General features: G+C 42.2%; 1 protein-coding gene and 1 long non-coding RNA gene across 2 annotated transcripts in view; one reads left to right on the forward strand and one right to left on the reverse strand.

The window, feature by feature from the left end:
• Window positions 1–17035, reverse strand: part of LOC139811405 (odorant receptor 4) — a 129140-nt gene that overhangs the window by 7295 nt on the left and 104810 nt on the right. The gene's annotated exons all lie outside the window — the stretch shown is intronic.
• LOC139811407 (uncharacterized) lies at window positions 8993–10027 on the forward strand. The gene is made up of 3 exons (XR_011731628.1): window positions 8993–9150; window positions 9261–9355; window positions 9465–10027. It is a non-coding gene; the product is annotated as an uncharacterized lncRNA (long non-coding RNA).

Genomic DNA, 17035 nt, shown 5'->3' on the forward strand with positions numbered 1-17035 from the left:
CCTGCATAGAGATGACTTTTCTTTATATACGGTGACATCAAACTGATTTTGAGTCCGTTGCAAAATCAATATGTGATGAGTTTTTTTGTCCCCTCAATTCTTTAATCTTTTTTTTTATTTGGGGCCCTTATTTTATCCTCGGCAGCATTTGAAATAGAAAATACTCAATAATTTAAGACAAAGTCATATATTTAACTTGACGTGAATTTTTAAAATAAAAATTTGGTGACGATTCTTGAATCGCAGGATCAAGTAGTTGCTCGTAGGTCACTTTTTTACAGTAGCGAGTGAGAGCCCGAACATTTATCTCAAAATCTAACGCTGTTTTTACGAAAAAATTCTCGCTCAATTTTTATTTTTTTAATCGCTCTAAATATAATTTTGGCAATTGTGTACATACATGCATGGAGGGGACGGTTCCCAGTCAAAATGTCTCTCCTAAATGATCTCATACAAAAAAGTCTCGGGAAAAATATCTCAGTTCAAAATGTCTCAGTCCAAAAATATCTCAGTCCAAAATGTCTCAGTCCAAAAATATCTCAGTCCAAAAATGTCTCAGTCCAAAATGTCTCAGTCCAAAAATATCTCTGACAATAATTAACTTCGAAGATACATCATACAATTAATATTACACAATATCATTATAATCAATTATATCTTACAAATTTTTATTACAAAATATCATTATAAAAAATTAATATTACATTTAATTAGTATTAGGACAGTTGTAAACTCATGTGACAACTCGTCTCGCGTGGAAAGTGTATATGCGTGGAGGCAGTAGGTTCCGCTCCCCTGCGGGGGGCTCCACTATTATTAAACTAGACACATAGTGTGCCTTCAAAGTACATGCATGGACTTTCCACGCGTGGAAAGTTGTAAACCCATGTGGCACCTCGTTTCGCGTAGAAAGTGTATGCGTGGAGGCAGTAGGTTCCGCCCCCCTGCGGGGGGCTCCACTATTATTAAACTAAACACATAGTGTGCCTTCAAAGTACATGCATGGACTTTCCACGCGTGGAATGTTGTAAACCCATGTGGCACCTCGTTTCGCGTGAAAAGTGTATGCGTGGAGACAGTAGGTTTGCGATTAATAAATCACAAACAATTAAGCCAACACTAGAAACATGTACCCGCATCATTTAAATCGACGATTTAGAACGTTAATGAATCCAGCAGACGTTTCATCCCACCAATATTATTTTACTTGAGATATTTTTGTTCGATACATTATTGCCTGAGATATTTTTGGACTGAGACATTTTGGACTGAGATATTTTTGGATTGAGACATTTTGGACTGAGATATTTTTGGACTAAGACATTTTGGACTGAGATATTATAGACGAGATATTTTTGCTGAGATGTTTTGGGCTGAGATAAAATGAGGGGTCACCGGAGGGGACCACCTTGGATGACCTTGATATTTTAGTATGTTGTCAAGGTCACCCTCCTGGTTCTTCAGAAGGTTTCAGCCCGCGCTCGTTATTCGTTAAAAAGTTATTAACAAAAAAAAGTTTGGAAAATATAGCAGCTATTTTGAGTATTGGAAGGCATAAATGACTAATATATATGTCTAAATAGTTCACGCATATACTTTCTACGCGAAACGAGGTGCCACATGGGTTCGTGGCGTGCTTTACAAGCCCGTTTATATATTGTTACGCCCGTGCTGTACGACCGTGCCGTGCGCTCATACGAGTCGCCCCGTAGCGAGAAGTCGCGAATCGTCCTTAGCGACGGTTGTTTACAAATATCGCCTGTCAGATTACGCTCTGGGATTCCGTCACGCTCGGACGTGTTTGCCCGACCTCCTGTGTATCGAGTTCATTAATAAACGAATTCCTTTCTTTCCTATAACTGTGACGATTTCTTCGAAGTGTGTGCCGGAGTACGCGTCGCGCGTGAGAGAGTGTGAGCGCGAGTGATCTGGACGCGCGACGAGCGTAACATTTTGGGGGCTCGTCCGGGATCGGACGAGCGAGGATTAGACGAGCGACGAGCTACGATTAGACGATCAGAAATTTCCTCATGGCCGCAAGGAAACGACTCCGGGTAGCGACTCCACAGTCGGACGCCGCGGAGATGACGACGGAGGTGGTGACCCTCCAGGCGGTGATTCACGAGATCCGCGAAATGCGCGAGGAACAGGCGCAGAGAGAGAGAGAATACGCCGAGACGTTCCGCCGGCAGGAGGAAGAGCTCCGTCTTCTCCGAGGGATAAACTCCGCACAAACAGAGCTAAGTCCTCCTAATATTAGAGCGTCCGGGGATGCGGAAACGCGGGCCGCGAGTGACGTGAGAGAGCGGGTCTCATGCGGGGAAGTCGCGGGCGTGAGCGGTGCGGGCAAAATCGCGCATACGGCCGGAAGAGACTCACTCGCGAGATCCACGAGATCTGCGACGAGCGCGAGGAGCACAACCGTGAGTGCCGGGGGGGAAAATGTCGCGCAAGCGGGTGAGAGGAACACGGTTGTGAACGCCGTCGTTGTGTGCGCAAACGAGAGGGGCACGAACGCGGGCGACGTGTACACGGGGGGCCGTGACGCGTTAATAAATAACATAGGGGAGCGTACCGTACGCGCGGGGAGAGCGTCGCATTCGCGAGAGACGGTACTGCGAGCGCGAGTGTCGGGCTTGGTTACAAGCTCAAGCCGATACATATGACGGGACGGTCCCACTTCATGAATACTTCTCGCAGCTTAACTTGATTGCGCGAGCAAATTGTTGGGACGACGCGACGAAAACCGTCGCGTTAGCCTCCAGTTTGAGGGGCAAGGCGCGTGCGGTATTGGAAACGGTACAAGATGTCGATCGATTAAATTTTGCGGAGCTTAAAGCGAAGCTCGAATTGGGGTTTTGGGGAGGGACATTTAACACAGAATCATTATTCCGCGTTAACAAATCGCAGGCAAAAATTTGTAGAGGATTTAGCCACTCTTGGCTTAGATATCGAACGTTTGTCGCGCCTTGCGTACCCCGAGTGCCCCTATGAAATTCGGGACAAAATTGCTTGCTCACAATTCGTGACGGCTATATCGGATCATTTGGTAAATCTGAAGGAGAGCTCCCTCCTCACCGATTTCGCTGAATTTAGGCTTAATCGACGCGTTTTTGCACAAAACAAACGAATCTGGCAGAAAAAAGCCCCGCTCTGCTCCGCGAAACGAGATATTAACTGTTACCTCTTTGAATCGGGCAGTCGAGCGAGCAAAAGCATTAAAAATTATCCAAGGGGAGGACTATGCTCGCGAAAAAGAAAGATTTAATAAAAATTTCCCGAAGGGAGGACAGAACAATAATTTTAATAACGAAAAGGGGAAGACTGAAGAGAGTAAAGTACAAAAAAAAGGAAAGAAAGAACAGAGAGGAAATTAGCTTGGCAGCAGATTTAGCGCCAGCCGCGGAGAGTGTTGGACATGCGGAAAGACCGGGCATTTCCGTTCCGAATGTCCTGATGAAAAGGAAAACGCGGCTTAGTCGAACTTAGCGGGGGAGGTTTGGCTCGCGTTATTAATACCCCGAATTTTATTTATGAAAATGTTGTGTTGAATGAAAATAATAAAACCGTTTTAAAAAGAAATAGAATTAAGCCGAGTTGTTATTATTTCTGTTATGATGGAAAAGTTGACGGAAAAGAGTGTTCTTTCAAGGTTGATACGGGCTCCGACGTGTCCATTCTTAATAAGAAATTTGTGGAGCTAGGAAAGGAAAAGTTTCCGTTAGAAGAAATTAATTTGAGATATCCTACTGGTGAAAAAGTTTTTATAGATTTTAAAGTGAAAGCTAAGGTAGAAATAGGAAACTACTCTGTGATAATTCCTTTGCTCGTAGCCGATATTAATGATGATTGTCTCCTAGGAGTAGATTTTCTTAAAATTGTGAACTTAGAAGAGATCTTCGATACCGCTTTCAGAATTTCAAAATCGGAAACGCAATTAGCTCGAATAGAGGATGTTTCTAGTAGAGTCCCTGTTTCCTTGAAAGAACTCTTCGAGAATAATTCTCAGAATCTTAATTTAATCGAGAAAAAACTTTTTGCCGAATTTCTTGTAAAATTTCCGAAAACATTGTTGCGGGAAACTGTGATGTTGTTCAACATGTTGTAAATGTAAAAGACTCTCTCTCCCCATAAAGCAGGTACCTCGACGAATTTCTTTTCAAATGAGAGGGGAGGTGGAAAAAATAATGAAGGAAATGAAAGCTTGTGGAGTAATTGAGGAATCGAAAAGCCTTTGGGTTTCTTCTGTGGTTTTAGTAAAGAAGAAAGATGGAACAATTAGATTTTGTGTGGATTTTCGAATGGTGAATGCAATAACGGTAAAAGATTCACATCCCCTCCCCAGAATTGACGACATATTTGATCAACTATCAGGTAACGTTTGGTTTTGTACTTTAGATCTAAAAAGTGGGTATTGGCAGATTAAAATTCGATCCGAGGATAAGGAGAAAACGGCTTTCTCGTTCGGTAGAGGGCTCTGGCAGTTTACGGTAATGCCTTTCGGTTTGTGCAACGCCCCTGCAACCTTTGAGCGCCTTATGGAAAAAGTTTTGCAAGATTTGCTATCTAAAATTTGCTTAGTCTATTTAGATGATATAATAATTTTTGGAAAAAGTTTTGCGGATATGCTAGAGAATCTGGGAAAGTATTTTTGCGGTTACAAGAAGCGAATTTAAAGATAAATCCTAAGAAATGTGTTTTATTCCAAAAGAAAGTAAAGTATTTGGGGCATGTAATTTCGGCAGAGAGTATTTCTACAGACCCCGAAAAGGTTGCTGCCGTAGAGAGATGGCCGGTTCCTCACTCGAGAACTTTATTACGAAGTTTTCTCGGATTTTGCTCGTACTATCGTAAATTCATTAAAGGATTTTCTTCGATTGCTAAACCTCTTTACGAATTAACGGGGAACCAGGTAAAGTTCATTTGGAACGAGGTTCATCAGAACTCTTTTGATGAATTAAAGCGGGTATTGTCTTCTCCTCCAGTGCTTTCTTTTCTGAAGGAAGAGGGCGAGTTTATTCTTGACACCGACGCCTCCAATATTGGAATTGGCGCGGTTTTATCACAAAAGCAGGAGGGGGAGGAGAAGGTTATTGCATATTTCAGTCGCGTTCTCAATAAAGCCGAGCGAAAGTATTGCGTTACTCGGCGAGAACTTTTAGCGATTGTAGATTCAATTAAATTTTTTCGCCATTACCTTTTGGGACGAGAATTTTTTATCCGTACGGATCACGTTTCTCTACGATGGCTTATGTCTTTTAAAGATTTAGATGGGCAGTTGGCTTGTTGGCTGGAGAGACTCCAGCAATATCAGTTTGTTGTCACTTACAGGAAAGGACTTTCTCACAAAAACGCTGACGGATTGTCGAGACGGACATGCGAGTCGTTTGGCTGTGGGTACTGCGCCAAAGTGGAAAAGAGGAATTCTGAAAGTCCGGAAAAGGGAGTCGCTCGCATCGTATTAGAGGCGGAAAATTTGGAAGAATGGCGAGAGGAGCAGAGGGCAGATCCGAGCATTTCCATCATACTACGTGGAAAGGAAGCTGGAGTTCGCCCACCTCGCGCTGAGATTGCTGCGGAAGACGTTTCCGCTCAAGTTTATTGGGCATACTGGGATGTTATAGTCTTGAAGGAAGGAGTACTTTATAGAAAATGGGAAGCTCCAAATCTTAAGTCCAGTTTTCTCCAGCTCATTGTTCCTCGGAGACTTGTCAGAGAAATTCTAGAGGAAATGCATGACTCTCCATCAGGAGGACATTTTGGAGTAAATAAAACTTTGGAGAAGATCCGGAAACGATATTTTTGGGCCACCTGTAAGCAGGACGTAGAAGATTGGTGCAAGACTTGTAAAGTCTGTGTCGCCAGGAAAGGTCCCTCGGGGAAGGGAAAATCTCCTCTACAGGCATATAACGTAGGAACTCCGTTGGAAAGAGTTCAGATGGACATTCTAGGCCCTCTTCCAGTAACAAAATCTGGAAACAGATTTCTTCTCGTTATAGTGGATTGCTTCACGAAATGGGTGGAAACCTTCCCTTTAAAGAATATGAGAGCAAAAACGGTAGCGGAGATTTTTGTAAGCCAGTTTGTTTCCAGACATGGAGTACCTTTAGAGGTTCATACCGACCAAGGGAAGAACTTTGAGTCGAAACTTTTCGCAGAGTTGATGAGACTACTTGACATAAGGAAAACTAGGACTACTGCTTTACACCCACAGTCAGACGGGCAAGTGGAACGTCAGCATCAAACTATAACCAACTATTTGGCGAAATATGTCTCTGAAAATCAAAAAGATTGGGATCGATGGATCCCTATGTTTCTCCTGGCATACAGATCCGCGAAACATGAGACGACTGGAGTTACCCCTGCGGAATTATATTTCGCTCGAGATCTCAGGTTACCTTCAGATCTCTTGCGGGGAAATCCTTCAAAGCTTCTTGGGGAGGAGCCTCCTCTGGTTGGGAATTTTGTTAAGAATCTGAAGGAAAAATTGGAGGAAATTCATTCCGCCGCACGGAGGCAGATGGATATGAAATCTTGTCGAATGAAGGCTCGATACGATCGTGGAGTTAGGCAAGTTCTGTTTCATGAGGGGCAGAGAGTCTGGTTATACATATAATCCCCGAAGAGTCAAAGGAAAGGCTCCAAAATTGCAGAGCAATTGGGAAGGGCCCTTCTTCATAATCAAGAAGCTTAGTGATGTTGTATATTGTATTCGGAAATCACCTCAACATAAGAATAAAGTTGTACATTCGGATAGACTGGCTAGTTATTCTAAAAGGAAATTGGGTTGAGGAGTTAGAGTAGGTCGGAGCCCGGAAGGGAATATGTAACAATGATTGGAATTTTAAATGTATACTTTATAAAGAAATAAGATAATGAGTTTTGGTTTGATTTTGTTGTTTGATATTTTGTTCCCTTTTACTGTGTGTAATGTTTGTTTTTCCTAGAGGAAATCGGCGGTACGTGAGGGAATAAGGAGGTACTGCGGCAGAACATCGGCCGAAGACTTCTTCTCAGGAAAATTCTGTTTTAAAAGAAGACTGCCTCGCCCACGGTTTTTGGAACTGTGGTTTTTCCGTGGGACGAAGAGCGAATGCTGAGGCAGGGACTTGGGGAGTCTGTTTTGACGTTGGGTTCACATAAGTTCCCCCCCTCTTGTCCGAAGATTTAGAGGAGCGTCATCGCGAGTGATCGGCAGCGGCAGAGTTCACGGGAAAGCGGAGTTCCTGCGAGGTCGTCTGGAACCGGCAGAAGGAGGAGCCTGGCCAGCTCTCTCCGGAAGAGGTTCGGTCGGAGACCTTTGTGTACGGCTACCGAGGACCAAAAAGGACGGGGCCCGGTAACTCGGAGCAGCAGCTCGAGGAGGGCAAGTCAACCGTTCGGTGCCTTGGAGTCTACGGTGCAGTGACTGGGGACCGCAAGAGACTACCCTCCCTGATTGTCGGGGCGACAATCCTGGAAGAGGGGGGGTAGTGTTATGCCCGTGCTGTACGACCGTGCCGTGCGCTCATACGAGTCGCCCCGTAGCGAGAAGTCGCGAATCGTCCTTAGCGACGGTTGTTTACAAATATTGCCTGTAAGATTACGCTCTGGGATTCCGTCACGCTCGGACGTGTTTGCCCGAGCTCCTGTGTATCGAGTTCATTAATAAACGAGTTCCTTTCTTTCCTATAACTGTAACGATTTCTTCGGAGTGTGTGCCGGAGTACGCGTCGCGCGTGAGAGAGTGTGAGTGCGAGTGATCTGGACGCGCGACGAGCGTAATAATATATATACATGAAGTTATTAAAAAAAAAAAAAAAATGTGAGAAACGAGCTTGTAAAGCACGCCACGAACCCATGTAACGACATTAATGAATATATGCCAATTAATTGTTCATTCAAAAGTTATTTTAGCAGCGAATTAGTTATTAAAGCAGTTATTAAAGCAGCGAATCGTTGCTTTCGGCTCGAAACGAGGTCTATAATTGTTTTTCTATAAACATCACGCGTGGACTCGTGGATGGTGGAGCTAAAAACAACGATTTACTGCTTTAAAAAACTTTTCTTTGTTCATGCATGTACTATTTCGACCCCAGTGAGAAAGCTAATATCAATTCGATGTTGAATTGATATCAATGCTTCAGAATATGTCGACACGACATCCATATTGACGGATTGTAAAATTCAATCTCTTTTCGAGATACCGCAGAAATATTTATATTTCAAATTATATTTAATTTTATTAAAAATTATTATAACAAATGCTTGAAAAATTAGCATTGTTACGTTTAAAGATCAAACATTCAAGTAAAAGAATTGTTTAAGCGACTTTTCCAGCAAGAAATGACTTATTGAATTGATATCAAATCGATGTCGATTTGACATCTTTTCAATCAGGAAAATCGACTTAAATTAGACACATAACCTCAACATTGCCAGCCGGCAACCAGTCTTTTCTACTTCATGGCTGCGTGGTTTGCTGCGTGTCTCCGACGTCTCTGTACATATAATTTTAATCCAAAAGTAATCCTTTTTTTCCTTTTTATAATACTAATTAAACTCAATATAAAATTACATTTAAGATTATTATGTATATATTTTTACTAATATTTTTGAAATATGCGTAGTATTATATCACGTTAAAACATTTGAGGTTATACTTGTAGAAAGTTACATATAATATAATAGATGCAACATAAACAAAAGTATAGCACATATGTAATATAAATATAGAATATTAGTACAAATATGTTATACTTGTTTGTTACTTCATATATGCAACTTTTTAAAAGCATGATTTAATAAGATTTGTGATATGTTCTATGATGATTACGAAGCATATATTTGGAAAATACTAGTAAAAAACATATAAAAATAACATACATAATAAATATACATATCTAAATTACGTATTACATATCTACATGTAATAATATTACATATCATATTTCATATATTACATATCATTTTACATATCATAAATTTTTATCTGTATTTGAATTTAGTACAAAGATCGACCTCCATCGAGTGCATTCTTAAGTGGCCTACAAAGCAGTGGTCGGCTAAAACATATTCGCTCTATCCTGGAAACTGCTTGATTGATCGCATGGGCAGTTTCGAATGGCGTGTGGTAGTGCATTGCAGTACCAGTGGGGCACAAAGCATAGAGTAAGTATTATATGATCAATATTTACTTTTAATTTTATTATTTTTATCATAATATTAATAGTTATTGTATTAAAAACTCATCTTTATGTTAATTTTTTTTCATGTTGCAGCGTTGCCGCAAAGGAAGTACAACTGCAACCATAATAATTATCGGTTTGCTTTGTGCGCACGTACATATATACGTACCGGTGGGACACAGCATAGAGTAAGTATTGTACGATCATATTTACTTTTAATTATATTATTTTTATAATAATATTAATAATTATTGTATTAAAAACTCATCTTTATATTAATTCTTTTTCATGTTGCAGCGTTGCCGCAAAGGAAGTACAACTGTAACCATAATTCGGTTAAAATCGGTTGAAATATATGTTTTGTGCACACTCAGTAGTAATATAATAATATATAATTTGGATGTTCTCAACAACGCCAGCATAATGGGGGATGATGACAGACCTGTGAGTAATGTTTTGTATAAAATTCTTTAGTTGCATTTTATGCGTATTTCTTACACGCGAAAAAATAACTTAATAATATTAAGTAAATGTCATTAACTAGTTTAAAGTTTGCTGTTATTGCTAAAAATTAGCTGTTAAAAATAAAATACATTTGCTATAAAATACAATTTTATTAGCTGAAATTAAAAATGTTTAATACGAATAAGAAAGTAGCAGCTATTCCTCATTATCTTATGTGAAACTGAACATTCAATTTGATTTAGTTATTGTTGGAACATCCAATACAACGATTCTGCAGCGTTCTGCGCATCCCGGCGCGCAGACGACGAACCGACGCGATGCGAGCACCTTTTTTCTTTTTTCGTTTCCTCACTCGCTCGCATATCAGCTGTCCTGCCACGTTGTGCAATCGAATATCTGGCTAATATATCTTTTTCTTTTTGCATAAATCTGCTTCAGTTTTTATTTTAAACCTCATACGTTGTTCCTAAATCCCATAATAACCAACAGGTTATGGGCCCCAGGAGAGGTTTAAGCAGATTAAGTCAATATAAAGTTCAGTATAAATTCAGTGCACGTGGAAATTAGAGGTTAAGGATGACGGACATATTCCGTGCGAACATAACCAAGCTAAACAACGATAATTACTCCGGAGTTCGGTTCGAGCAGCCACGGTGGTCGGACGTGTTCCCGTTTCTGTCCCGAGTAGTACTTAGATCCTGTCCTGCCTTGCTTAGTGCTTGACATAGATTGCTTCTATAGTGCCTGACCGTCTTTCTCTTTGAGACCGCTTATTTTGTTTGTTGCTTCTACGCTCCCCTCTCGGAGGGGGAGCCGTTAAAAAGCTTTTCGATATTTCGAGAAGTGTCTGCATGGCGGATCTTTTAGATCCTTTGTCGAAGCCCGGTAACCGCGAGCTCCCGAAGACGAGACATCCGGAAATACGTATAAACGAAAGAGAATCGATGTTACGGAACAACAATTCGACACGGTCTGTCAGAAACTCATGGAAGGAGACTCTGAGATGGACGTCGAGGAGCAAACCACGAGCCAACGAAGGAATTCACTTCCCGACGGGCAGAGGGGCGAGAAGGTTAAAAAAGGAAAAGGTATCCCCCTACACCGTAAGGAATCTGTAGGTGACGATATGGAGATAGACGAGAATAAGATAGAATATAATCCTGACACCCGCGCTAGCGAATTTTTGATAAAGAAAGTTGCCGCGGTAAATAGTTCTAAGAATGATGACGACTCCGTATCTACGCATATTGATTCCAGTAGCAAGGAGAACGTTCGCGACGCCCGATCACGTGAATCGGCAGTGACAAATGTTATTAAAGAGGATAGAGAGATATATACTATTCATGAGGCAACCTAAAGAAAAGTACACAACAACAGCCACGTCCTTCGGTTACTAGATACGACAACAGTTTTCTCGGGAAAGCGAAGATTACCATTAAATTGCCTCCTGACCAAACTACTGCAAGAAAGGGGAAAAACTTAATAAAAATATGGATGTGCCTGACGAATATTCGGATCTGCCCGACCTCCGTCGAGATGCTAAATCACTTTACTGCTGAGGCGGAATTCCTTGATTATTTGGAGGCCAACATGGCTTTGGAAGCAATAGAAAAAATCCCGAATAAATTAAGAGCCTTTGTGGAGCAACGTTCCATGATAAATAGGGGAGTTATTGCGGATTGGCCCTCTTCCATCAGGGAGTTGTGGTCGGTAATACAGGATAGATCGGGTATTATCGGAGTAGAACGAATGTACCGACGCAAATGGGATAACACGGAAAAGAAAACTATTCTATCGGAAACTGATAATATAATCGTTACCTTTAAAGGTGTTGGCATTAGAGACCTAAAGACTTCAACGATAACGTGGGCTTGAAGGTTAGGGCATTTGTACCGCAGACCAAGCAGTGCTTTAATTGCTACAGGTTTGGCCACACAAAAATATCTTGTAAAAGTGAAACTTATTGCATGGTATGCGGAGAAAAATTGCACGGTCAATGCGAGAGGCTCACCAAGTGCCGCAACTGTGGCGGCCCTCATAAATCTATTTTCAGAAACTGTCCAGTCTTTGAAAGGAATAAGAAAATTAATATTGTAATGGCTCAAAAAAACGTATCTTTTTTCAGCGCTAGACGTATTGTGGAGGGGAATGATCGCCCTCCTGCCCCTTCGACTGAGTCTCGAACGGATGTGGGACTTTGGCCGAGGTTACCTCACCCGAGGGCGGCGTCATATGCGGAGACGGCTCGCAGGTCCCATAACGAGAATCAGAAGCAGGATAATCAGCGTGCTGCAGAGGCGACTGCGTCCCGTCCCGCGGAGACCGTTAGACGCTCGACGGATTCCGATCGCAGGAAGCACCGGGATCCTCCGGATAGATCTAGTCAAGAGTATTATAAGCAATTCGATTTACGTGCGGGAGAAATTAATAAGGAAAAGCAGGGTATTATGTTAGCTTCGGCCAGAAACGGAGCCGCCTGGTCAAAATCTATTACGGCTCGGGCGACGGGGGAGACTCCGTCGGAGGGTGTTACATCACAGGTGTCGCAAGACTTTATGAGAGGAATGAGGGATATATGGCCTATATTCCTTCAATTCCGGGAGTTGATGGATCGTCTGGGTGATAGGGGTAAGCTCCCTTTGAATGTGTTTTTTAATGCAAAAGAATCTCATGAAATAGGTGATCGGTCTGAAGGTAGTAACGACGAGAGGTCTAGGCCTCTCGCCTCGTCATAGCCTTCAGTCTCTTATTGTGGAATTTTCGAGGATATGGGACCAGTGCAAATGAATTAACCAAACGAGTTATGGATTATGATATTGTTATTCTGACCGAGACTAGACGTACAGAGAATAATCGAATATATTTTTCAGGCTATAAAACAGTACAGAGTAAAAATCTGCTGAATAGCGGTGGCGCATCGATTTCAGTTCGAAGGGGCATCGAATTTGACATCCTTCCATTCCCGGAAAATGCTCCTTTCGGGTTTGACATTGTTGGTATTAAAACCAGAAACCTGGAGAGCAACTACAATATTCTGGCGGTGTACAGACATCCACGCGAGGCCGTCACAGTGCCTAATGTTAGATGGTTGGCAGGCCGAGTCTCTAATGCTACGGACTCGATTATACTGGGCGATTTTAACGCCCACAATTCCGCCTGAAACTGTGATCTCACTTCTCAGAATGGTGAGGCACTGCACGATACGATGCTGGATATGGGTTTCTTCTGCGTTAATACGGACACTAAATCAAGGGTTGGCCTTCGAGGACAGCGGGATTCCAATATTGACCTAGCGTTCAGCACGGCTGGTATCATGGACAGGATTGAGTACGCACAACTGGAAGAGACGTAGGATAGTGATCACTTCCCAATTGTTTTCAATTTAGATAGTGATTAGATTTAGATAGTCATACTTTATAGAAAGATTACCAACAGAATCTCATCAAAGAAAACAGATTGGCTGTTGTTTCACAGACTCGTTGATGATAAGGTTAAGATGGAGCTACTGCCGCATATAGACACTTTCTCCGGGGACACAGACACATATTATAAAAAATTTGTAGATGTTCTGAGAACATCGGTTGACCTTGCATCAGGCAGAAAGAAGAATCCAAAGCCCCCCGATACCGGTGCGTCTAAACGTAGGGCTCAGCATAGGTGGTGGGATGTGGATTGCGACAGGGCCATCCGGGACAGGAAAAAGGCATTCTCTACGTTTAAACGGAGTAAGACTATTAACTCATGGGTGAACTATAAACGCATGTGTGCGATGGTTAAGAAGACCATTGCTCTTAAAAAAAAAGATTGCTTTGAAAAGTTCTGCGCGGGTATTAATCGCTTTACCAGTCTATCTTATGTGTGGAAAACCATTAGAATTCTCAAAAATGCCAAGAATAATGTCCGTTGGAACTGCTGGAGTACCAAGAATAGAGAAGAGGTAATTAAAGAATCGATCGACAAGCTTGCCCCTCCTTTTGTCGGGGCGGATCCATCACCCTTGCCTAATATTTATCAGGATGATTCTTCACTGAGCTCCCCGTTCCAGAGACCGGAATTCGATAGAGCTATCTCAATGATCAAGAAAGACTCTGCTCCGGGCCTTGATGGCATTGAGTATAGGATGATTAAGGAGCTTCCCGAGTCAGCCCTTACTTGCTTGCTGGCGCTTTTTAATTGTATATGGCATTCGGATTTATTTCCCGAGGAATGGCTGCACTATCAAGTCGTATTTATCGACAAGCCTGGCAAGGAGAAAGTCCGCCCGATATCGTTGTCCTCATGCGTGGGAAAGTTATGTGAACGCATGATTAATGAGCGCCTCACATGGTGGGCGGAGAGCGAAAACAAATATAGTCCATCCCAGAACGGATTCCGCAGAGGTAGATCCTGTTCGGACAATTTGGTTAAGATAGTATCGGACATCCGTGCTTCCTTGTGTTTGGGTGAGTACACGCTTGCTGCGTTTCTCGACGTGTCATCTGCATACAATAACGTGGACTTTCGCACAATGATTGAGACTTTGGTTGCGCTCGATTGTCCCACGGGTATAGTCAGGTTCATTTGTAAATGGCTATACCGGAGACTCGTTCGTTTTATCGTTAATTCACAGGAATTCGTGGAACGTCTTGTTTATGTGGGACTCCCGCAGGGCGCTGTTCTGAGTCCGGCTTTGTACTCGCTCTACACGAGGGGATTGTGTTCTGGTCTACCTGAGGGTGCATACTCGTGTGAGTTTGCCGATGACATTGGGTTATATGTATGTGGACCGAATAGACAACGTAACCGAGAATTGCTCCAGCGCGCGATTAATTTGGTCGCAGAAAGATTGCGCAATATTGGTTTGGACTTGGAGCCACAGAAGACGGTCCTCGTTGAACAATAAGTACGGCCTATACAATAAGTCCCAGAGTATATCCATTCAGAACTGCGAGGTCTTCAATAGTGAGGAATCAAAATTTATGGGAATATGGATCGATAACGGGTTAAAATTTGCACACCAAATCCGAGAGGTGAGAGGTAAGGTTGACAGAGCGAACGCCGTTATATGCTATTTAAGCAGAATTTCAAAAGGACTGGAGGTCAACACTGCGTTAATGCTTTACAAAAGTCTTGTACGCTCGATTACAGATTATGGGAGTTTTGTGTATCATCCTAGGGACGCCAGTTCTATTCTAAAACTCGAAAGAACACAATATAAGGGCATCAGGACTGCGTTGGGTTACCGAAACAGCACCCCGAACAATGTTATTGTTGCGGAAGCGAAGGTCAGAAAGCTTTGTGATCGAGCGGAGATGCTGGCCAGGAACGTTGTATACAAAGCCATCGCTCATAACTTGGATGGACTATGCGATAGAATGCAGAGAGCCTATGACAGCGAGGTTCGTGTGCGTTTTCGTCAACCCACATATGTGATGTCCCTGATGTCTAGAGTCTGGAAGAGGTGTGCTCCTTCTAGGCCTCTCATTGGCCCTTCGGAAAAACGTAATATTTCGGGGCGAGTTTGGGGCACACACTTTTGTCCCCACGGTTGACTTCTCCATTGGACTGATTAGGAAATCAGATAATAAATACTCTGACGAAAATATGATAAAGGACATTATCACGAAATATCAGTTGAACAGCAAGGCGGAGATTATATTCACGGATGGTTCGTATAATCCCGAGTGGATTGCTACGGGCGCGAGCGTTGTTATTGAAGGACAGGATATTGCGTACAAGATCAGTATGTCTAAAATGTGCTCATCGTTCACCGCGGAGAGTTTTGCTATTAATGCCTCGTTGAAACTCATGAAAGTGACGCGAGAGAAAGAAACAATCATATTGTTATCATGTCGGACTGCAAGTCTGCCCTTTCTGCTATCCGAAATAATCTCCTATCAGTGCATAAGAATAAATATGCGGTAGAAACTAGGCTGCTTATTTATTCTCTCGAGAGGAAGTTAAACATGAAGATCATACTTGTCTGGATCCCTTCCCACGTCGGTATTGCTGGGAATGAGCTAGCGGATAGTTTGGCCAGAGAGGCTGCACAGGAGCCTCCGGATGCGAGCATTAAGGTTCCGGTTGGGGACCTTATGATGATTGCAAGAGAAGAAACTTGGCAGGCCACTCAAGCTTCTATAAAGCGGGACTCCGCTTACAAGGGAATCTTTTATTTTACTAAATTTTACGATGAAAAGGCTCGCAAGCCATGGTTCAGCAAGATAAACGCAGAAAGATATTTTGTGACCCTCACCAACAGGATTAGAGCGAACCACTACAATTTGGGCGCGTTGTTATTTAGGAAGAATTATGTCGATACTCAGCGATGCGATTGTGGATATGAACGTGAGGACTTAAGACATGTTTTGTTGCAGTGCCACAAATATGATGATCTTAGGATCAAATTGGACGAGGATCTCAGAGCCGCGGGTTACCTCGCGAAAATAGATATATATATATAGCATGATTAAGAACAAAAATTGGAACTTGCTTTATATTGTTTTTAAGTTCCTTAAGGGAACAGGCAGAATTATATAGCATGCTTGTAGCATTTTTCCTATATTCCTAACAGGAACGGTTTACATTGTTTGTGCCAGGTTGTCAACAGACAAAAGGTACCTATTCTCCCTCACCCGAGGGAAATCCAAAACCCCCTCCCCTCCCCGATAATTACTCCTGTAAGAATAAAGGCCAACAATCGAGCATAGACGTGGATGTCAAATTAAAGTTTGTTTATTAAACATAAGTATGTGTAGAACGGGACGTTTCGACCGCACAGGGTCTTCTTCAGCCGATACAAATTAAAAAATTACATAAAGTCGCGCAATAATCAGTAAACCCGTAAACGGTAAAAGGAAACAAATTCGATGGAAATAACAAAGTCATCCGGAGTCACATCTTACATGAGAGCATTTTAATGGTAAAATATAAAATTGTATATATGTATATAGATTTCTGTACAGTCAATTGTGCAATGTAAAATTGTATATACGTAAATTCGCAAGTCAGTAGTCCGAGGTAAATCCATGATTATTCTTCGTTGATTGGCGAAAACGAACCAAGTCAGTTGTTAAAAGGCGTTTAATCTTAAGTCCGACAACGGTGTGGTCAAGTTTAAACTACGTTCTGAAATTTGATGTCTCGATAATGGGAGGATGCTTATGTGGTTTAAAAATTCTCCATATGGACTTACAAATTACAGAATTATGTCGTGGCCCGATGTTTCGCGCTCTCACGGTCGATGTTTTCTCCTTTCTGTCTCAAATACTAATGGCAAGCACGCTCCGTAGGTTAACAACAAGGTAAGTCTTTGAAATAATAAATAGTTAGATGTCGGTGAGTTCGCTGAGAATACTGTAATATGACTCATCCAGATACTCTGTGTCCTTGTTCAAATTAATGCCTTTCTTTTGTTCTTTGAT

The sequence above is a fragment of the Temnothorax longispinosus genome, chromosome 4 (genome assembly GCF_030848805.1).
Source record: "Temnothorax longispinosus isolate EJ_2023e chromosome 4, Tlon_JGU_v1, whole genome shotgun sequence".
In the NCBI taxonomy this organism is placed as follows: Eukaryota; Metazoa; Arthropoda; class Insecta; order Hymenoptera; family Formicidae; genus Temnothorax; species Temnothorax longispinosus.